The sequence below is a fragment of the Jaculus jaculus genome, chromosome 4 (genome assembly GCF_020740685.1).
Source record: "Jaculus jaculus isolate mJacJac1 chromosome 4, mJacJac1.mat.Y.cur, whole genome shotgun sequence".
NCBI classification, from domain to species: Eukaryota; Metazoa; Chordata; class Mammalia; order Rodentia; family Dipodidae; genus Jaculus; species Jaculus jaculus.
Window position 1 is genome coordinate 24,648,732 of NC_059105.1, and position 7,605 is coordinate 24,656,336.

Sequence of the window (7,605 nt, forward strand, 5' to 3'; positions counted from 1 at the left end):
AGCTTGCCCACTGTTCCCTAAATCTCACAAGATGTCTCAGTATGCTTACATGGATTTGTTTAATTTAGTTAGAGCTGGCTTCTTTTTCTTTCTTTCTTTCTTTTTCTAACTAGGAAGTACCTTAATCATTTTTCTTAGAAAAAAAAAATTTCTAGACACTTGACAGTTCACAACATCTTGACAAAGTACTGGGTGGGCGGGGCTTATAGGAGCCTGACGTCTGGCTATTAGAGGACATGGTGTCCTGCTTCCTGACAGGTGGGTGACACAGGCCAGCCATGAATGGGAACTTCTTTCTAGCTGCTAAGCCACTATCGGAAGAGTGGAGTGGCCTATTTACATGGCGGTTTTCCTTGTCGCCCGTGGTGGTTGACGTGCCTTCCCTTGGAGGAGTCGGGGTCACTCCTGAGTCTCCATGCTCTCCTCTTCCTCCCCCTGAGGAGGCTCTTCTGTGTTCTCCTCCTCTTCCTCTCCCTCCTTCTTCTCAGGTGGCTTCTCATAAGCCTTTTCTGAGGGCGTCAGTATCACTCCATCCCAAGTAGGTAGTTTAGAGGCAAGATAGCTGCATCACCCTCCTGGCCTAAAGCCACCATGTGACAGGATTCGAACCAGAGTCTGAGCTGTACAGCAAACCATGTCCTGCTGCTCCAGGGTCATGACTGTGTGAACCCTGAAGTTGCCACTCTCGCAGGGGTCAGTGATGCCCAAGGAACCTGGCAGGAACAGGCCTGCAGCCAGAATCTGCAAGCAACGTCTGTATGCCACATTAAGGGCCAAAGGCTGTCTGGTGGGGTTATTCATGACAGCGTAGTACCCAAGTAAGTCAAGAAACCAGGGAGTGAGGGGCTCAAAGCCAGGAAAATGAAATCCTCAAGTCCTTTAGTGATCTGATGAGGACTTTAACTGTGAGAGAAACGTTTAGTGATCTGATGAGGACTTTAACTGTGGACTGAGAAGCGTTTTCCTCAAACCACCGGGCATGTTGGATGGCTGCTAAGGCACTTTGCAACACCATTATGTCCAAATGGCGTTCCAGGTCCAGCTTCCGGAGATTGGGTGGCACGGTAGTGGTGAGAATCCCCACCGTCGCATTAGAAGAGCTGATCTCAAAGCCAGTTTCGATGGTCAGCATGGTCAAAACCTCTGAAGGGTCCTGTGCTCTTAGGCTTTCCACCACTTTGTTCCCCAGGGCAGCAACCGCTTCCAGTGCGGGCAGAACCTTCAGTATCACCCCCAGGTCAGCCACCTCGTGTCCTGTGGTCATCGTTCCCTTTCTACATGACCCTACCGGTTACACTTCTTCAATTCGCGCTTTAAATGTCCCAGGAGCCACAATCAAATTGTCAATCACGTTGTTGATTTTTGTCACCAGAGAAAGGATAGAGGCCTGTTCAGCAGAATTGGGAGCCAGGTCCTGATTTCTCTTTCAGCAAGGCTTCACGGAAGGAAGTTTCCTCGGGTGCTGGTTTGACACGGGGAAAAGCCATTTCACACAAATAGAAGTCAAATGGGATTTGCGGAGCAAAAGGCCCGAACCCGTCTCGGGGCCCTCCTCTTGAGCCAAAGCGCCCACCACGACCACGGCCTCGGTCACCCCTCGAGGCGCCCGCAAGCTGGTACAACGGAGCCCGACCACCGCCCCTTCCCGATCGCGAGCAGGAAAGTGAAGTGTCGCAACGGCGTGTCCCAACAAACCCCGGCGCTCTTTTTCTTTCTTTCTTTTCTTAAATATTTTATTTATTTCTTTGGTTTTCTGAGGCTAGGATCTCACTGTAGCCCAGGCTGACCTGGAATTCACTATGTAGTCTCAAGGTGCCCTCAATCCTCCTATCTCTGCCTCCTGAGTGCTGGGATTAAAGCTGTGTGTCACCACACCTGGCTGGTTTCTTAATACAGTAGCCACATTATTTAATAACACAAAGAATCTGAAAAATAGGGCTGGAGAGATGGCTTAGCAGTAAAGGTGTTTGCTTTTGAAGCCTAAGGACCCAGGTTCAATTCTCCAAGTCCCACATAAGCCAGATGCACATGGTGGCACATGCGTCTGGCGTTCTTTTGCAGTGCCTAGAGGCCCCGGGTGTGCCCATTCTCTGTCTCTCCTTCACTTTCTCTCTCTCTAGTAAATAACTAAATAAAAAGCACTAAAAAAAGGACACTTTTTAAACTGGTAAAAAATAATTTTAGACAAGAGTGATGGCAAGTGTCTTTAATGATGTTTTGAGAGGCTGTAGTTGGAAGATGATAAATTTGAGGCTAACTTAGACCACATCATGAGACCTTGTCTCAATGAAAGAAAACAAAAAGACAAAAATATATTTACTTTGTAAACATGTAAAAGGTGTGGTTTTTTTTTTTCCTGGTGTGAGTAAAAAATGAGTAAACAAAACATCAATTACATAGGAAAGGTAAATGAAGGGGAAGGAAGTGATAGGGAATCTGGAGCATCTTTGCTTTCTCGACTTATGTATTTATTTATTTTTGCTAATTATGGACATACTAAGTATAGATACATCATGTGTTGGTACTGTCCTTTCCCTCCTCCCTGCCCTCCTTCCCTTGGGGGCCTTCCTCAGTGGGGTTGCAGGTTTTCTCCTGGGGTTATGGGCTATGCATTGTGGGAGCAGCAGTCAGTTACTGGGGAGCTTTCTTGGCTCTTGATTGAGGTGCACCTCAGGAGTTAAGGTGTTGAATGGCCACAGGCGCACAAAACCTCTACCTCTACTGAATTGGGTTCTTGTCTTTTGAATTTGAAGAACAAAATTCACAGACCATTAGAAGGTGAAGTTTAACAAGATTTTACTATAGAGCTTAAGAGGAGGGAAGAAGGTAGAACACTTATAGACAGGAGAGGCTCCCAGAGATGGACCTGCTTAGTGACTCTGACTGGGGCTCTTATGGGAAGGGGACCTCTTTTAGTGAAAGAAAGAGATGAGGAAAAATCAGATTCCATGCCATGTGTTTGGGCATCCTGTCACATCTTCCTCACATCCTCATGTCTCGTTTGGAGAGATGCTTTAGGGAAGAGATAAGGAAACACCGTATCCTATTTTATATGTTCAGGTACCTACTAATCTTATTCATATCCTCTTGTCAAGTTTTAAGGAAAAATGGGTAAGAAGAAAAACAAACAAACAAAAACAGATTCCCCCCTATACAGGCTCAAGGACATTTCCTGCTTCTAGTCAAGGAAAACATCATTCACTTTGGGGGTTTAGTTTCCTCCAGCTGCCTGGCCAATCTTCATCCTCTCTTCTTTATCAGAGCTAATGTTTATTGAGAATAGGAAGTGTGGTACACTGTATGGATTTGGAGATAAGGAGACTTGGGCAAAAATACGAACTTTCACCTGCTATCTGTGCAGTCTCAGGCAAACTCTCTTACCTGCAAGGTTCTCATTTTGTTTGTATGCGAAAGTGCTAATGATAGCAACTTCATGGGCCGGTATTGAAGATTTGTGAGAGAAAGTCCTGAAAAGCTCCAAGATAATTTCTGAATGGTTCTAAGCTGATACCACGATCTTGTGTCACTGAGGGATTCAAGGAGACAGGTACTGTTACTGAATGCCTTGGTGTTAAGTACCATACATGGCTTTTGACACACACATTATTCGTTGAGGAAATAGCAGTAAAAGGTAAGGTTGTTACACATTTTGAAAACACTGTGAACTAAAATGCAGTTATTTAAAGTGATTCTTCAGGTCTGGGGAGATGGACTCAGTGGTTAAAGGTGCTTACCTACAAAGTCTGCCAGCTCTGATTCAATTCCCTAGTACCTATATAAAGCCAGATTTTAAAAAAATGGCACATGCATCTGGCATTTGTTTGTAATGACAAGAGATCCTGGTGTGTGTGTGTGTGTGTGTGTGTGTGTGTGTGTGTGTGACACACACGTGCAACTAAATACATAAAAAAAACAAAGTGAATGTTCAAAGGCATGATTTATAGTTTGAATATGAAATGTCCCCCAGAAGCTCATATGTGAGTCTAGGTCTCCAGCTGGTGGTGATATTTTGGAAAGTGCTAGAAACTGTAGGAGACAAGGCTAGCTGGCAAAGGTAGGTCACTGTGTGTCCTTAAAGTTATTTCCTGCCCTTTTCTGTCTTTCTCTTTCTGCTGTCATGAGATGAGATGCTTTGCTCCAATTCACACTCTCCACGGTGATGTTACACTGCATCACAGGTGCTCAGAAAAAGGTGTCAGGACCTGTGGAGGGAACCCTCTGGACCCTTGTGAGTCCTTTCTTTGTCACACTGATGAAAATGCTGTCTGTCACAAGTGATAATGATTTCAGATTTAACTCAGGAATGCTCACAAGAAAAGCCTCAGAAGACCTATTTTATTACAACAAATGCCACTGGGTAGCTGTATGGCATCACTTACCAATTCTGAGGGTTACTTCCTCATTATGAATGAAAAGATTAGAACAGACTTTTAAGTTTCTGTGTACTGTAGAAACAAACTGTTGGTGAGGGCTCTTGAATGTTCCCCAAAGGCCCGTAGTTTGGCTTTGTTCTGGCCTATGATGCTATTGGGAGGTGAGGCATAATGGAAGGAAGTTAGGTCATTGGAGATGTGGCCTTAAGGGACCCCTGGCCTCTCCTTTCTTGTGTTTGTTTTTCCTGGCTGTCATGAGATGGACAGGCCTCCTTTGTCACATGTTCCTGTTATAGTATGCTGTATTGCTTCAGGCCCAAACAGTGGGGCCAAGCCCTCATGGATCCAAGCCTGTGAAACTGTGAGCCAAAATAAGCCTTTCCTTCTCATAAGTTGATTATCTCAGGTATTTTGTTACAGTAAGGGAAAGCTGACTTACATTAGTGGTGATCAGTAAACTGTGTTGTGCTGTCCCGCATGACTGGAACTCTTGGACTTTGTGTAGGTGAAAACATGTTTGTAATTCTCTGAGCCTAAAACTAAACTTATAGTTAAGGCCAAGAGTGTTCTGTATAGGTTTGGTATTCAGTGAATTTTGCACGAATGCAATAATTGTATGAATCGTGAATATTGTATTTTTGCCCTCTTTGGACCTGGGCTAGGAGAAATGGCACCATTTCAGATATATTTCGAATATTTGTGGGATCTGGGGCACCAGTAGCATTCTCAGTGATCCTGTGGCTAGAGGTGGAACTTGACTACTTCTGGAGTCTTCTAGGGCACCTGAGATCGGGGGTTCTGAATGACCTCTCTTACATTTCTCTTTGATATTTCAGTTGAGTCACTGTAGTTATTTATTTTTATTTTTAGCAGATAGGGTATACTACCTATGGATTTCACTCTAGGACAGTCAAAGGAATATGCTTATTTCTAAGGAAGACATTGGTTTTGATGGGTCTGAAATTCACTATGCTAGCAGCATCAATTGTAGGGAGCTGGCAACCTTAAAGGGTCTCAAAACTGCAATGAGGAGGATATTGAAAGCATCTGTCCGGGATCAGGGACGAAAGCACAGAGCTTTTATTTCTTTGGCCTAATTTAGCAGTATTAAACTAGTTACATCTGGCAAGAAAGGGCCCATGTCTTTCCCTTTAAATCTTGCTTAATCACAGCTCTACGTTCATAGCACTTTTAGTCTTGGACGGATTTATTCTGAACTATAAATGCTCTCAGTCCCAGGCCTCAGGAAAGTCAGGCATTAGCTCCATGCTATCTGCATCCAAGGCACCACCTTTACCAGGCACAAGCTACTAACCATCAAGTGCAGCATCCTTGCAAGAGGACACAAACAGCAGTCACAAGGTGGCCTTGTAGCTAGCACTTTGTCACAGCTTGCAAAGACCTTAGGCCACTCTCTTACCAGCTGCCTCTCCAGTCCTCTTTATGACTGATCCCAGATTCAGCAAGACAATGAATCTTTTTTAAAAAATTTTTGTTTGTTTATTTATTTGAGAGTGACAGACTGAGAAAGAGGTAGAGAGAAAGAGAGAAAATGGGCACGCCAGGGCCTCCAGCCACTGCAAACAAACTCCAGACACATGCTTCCCCTTGTGCATCTGGCTAACTTGGGTCCTGGGGAACTGAGCCTTGAACTGGGGTCCTTAGGTCTCACAGGCAAGCACTTAACCACTAAGCCATCCATCTCTCAAGCCCGAGAATCTTTTTAAAAAATATTTTTTAAAATTTATTTGTTTGCAAGCAGAAAGCAAGAGAGATAGAGAAAAGAGAGACAGAGAGAGAGAGAGAGAATGGGCACACCAGGGCCTGTAGCCACTGCAAACGAACTCCAGATGCATGTGCTCCTTGTGCTTCTGGCTTACGTGGGTCCTGGGGAATCGAACCTGGGTCTTTTGGCTTTGCAGGCAAATGCCTTAACTGCTAAGCCATCTCTCTAGCCTGAGAGAATCTTTTTGTTTGTTTGCTTGTTGTTTTGAGGTAGGTTCTTACTCTAGCTCAGGGGCTGACCTGAAATTCACTATGTACTCTTAGGGTGGCCTTGAACACATGGCGATTGTCCTACCTTTGCCTCCTATGTGCTGGGATTAAAGGCTTGTGCTACCACGTCCAGCTTTCAGAACTGTTTGTTTAACATTTTATTTTTTGTTGTGTGCATGTGAGAGAAAGAATGGGTGCACCAGGGTTTCTAGCCATCACAAATGAATTCCAGACACATGTGCATCTGGCTTACGTGGGTTGTGGGCTCTGGGGAGTTGAACCTAGGTCTTTAGTCTTAACAGTCAAATGCCTTAACTACTAAGCCATTTCTCCAGCCCAAGACAGGGTCTTTTATTCTATGTACAGTTCTAATGGAAGGCTGGTACTTCTTGGTACTGTTGCTAGCAAAAGCAGTTGACACCTTGGTGGTATCCATGTGTGAGTAATCACTGTCTGAGCTTTCCTTGAGGGGAAGCTTAAGATTCCTGTTGTCGGTGTTAATGGTAGAGACTGGTGTCTGCAGCTATCAGTGGTCTGCCTTTAAACATTTCTTTGCAGGATCTAAATAAGCAGTGAAGTCCTGGTGGTCACTGATGTCCTGTAGATTTTTTTTTTTACATTTTTTTTTTTTTTTTCCAAAGTAGGGTCTCACTCTAGCTCAGGATGACCTGGAATTCACTATGTAGTTTCAGGGTGGCCTCGAACTCATGATAATCCTCCTACCTCTGCCTCCCAAGTGCTAGGATTAAAGGTGTGCACCAACACGCCTGGCTTTTACATCTTTTTTAAAGAAAGGTGTTTTACAAATATTTTCACTTCTTAATACCCTTCCTTTTTTCCCTTTTGTTTAGCAAAGCCACAATCTCAATATCCCAAGCCTAATGAAATGAGGGTGAATTCAGCAACAGATCCTAACCTTAAGAGTAACACAGTGGACATTTCCATTTTCAATATTTCCTTTATGGCTGTTGGGTAATTTTAAGGTAATAAAATTGTAATGAACTTTCTAAATGAGGATGCCTCTTGCTGGTTGCTCCAGGACGGAAAAAAAAAAATCTGGAAGTAATTTGGGAGAAGTGAGATGGGCAACTACTGGCCCCCTCGCTCTTCTGTGTGCGGGCTCATGGATGGTCTGCCAGCGCCCTTGTTTCTTCAGACCTCTTACCCACTTCGAATCCTCAGCCTATGACATGACGCCCTTGTCGAGCTGCATGCAGCCTGATCATTGCCTTGTGAA

General features: G+C 44.3%; 1 pseudogene; it reads right to left on the reverse strand.

Moving 5' to 3' along the window:
- Positions 1–399: 399 nt before the first annotated feature.
- On the reverse strand, positions 400–1,593 carry LOC101595510 (annotated as a pseudogene).
- Positions 1,594–7,605: the final 6,012 nt, after the last annotated feature.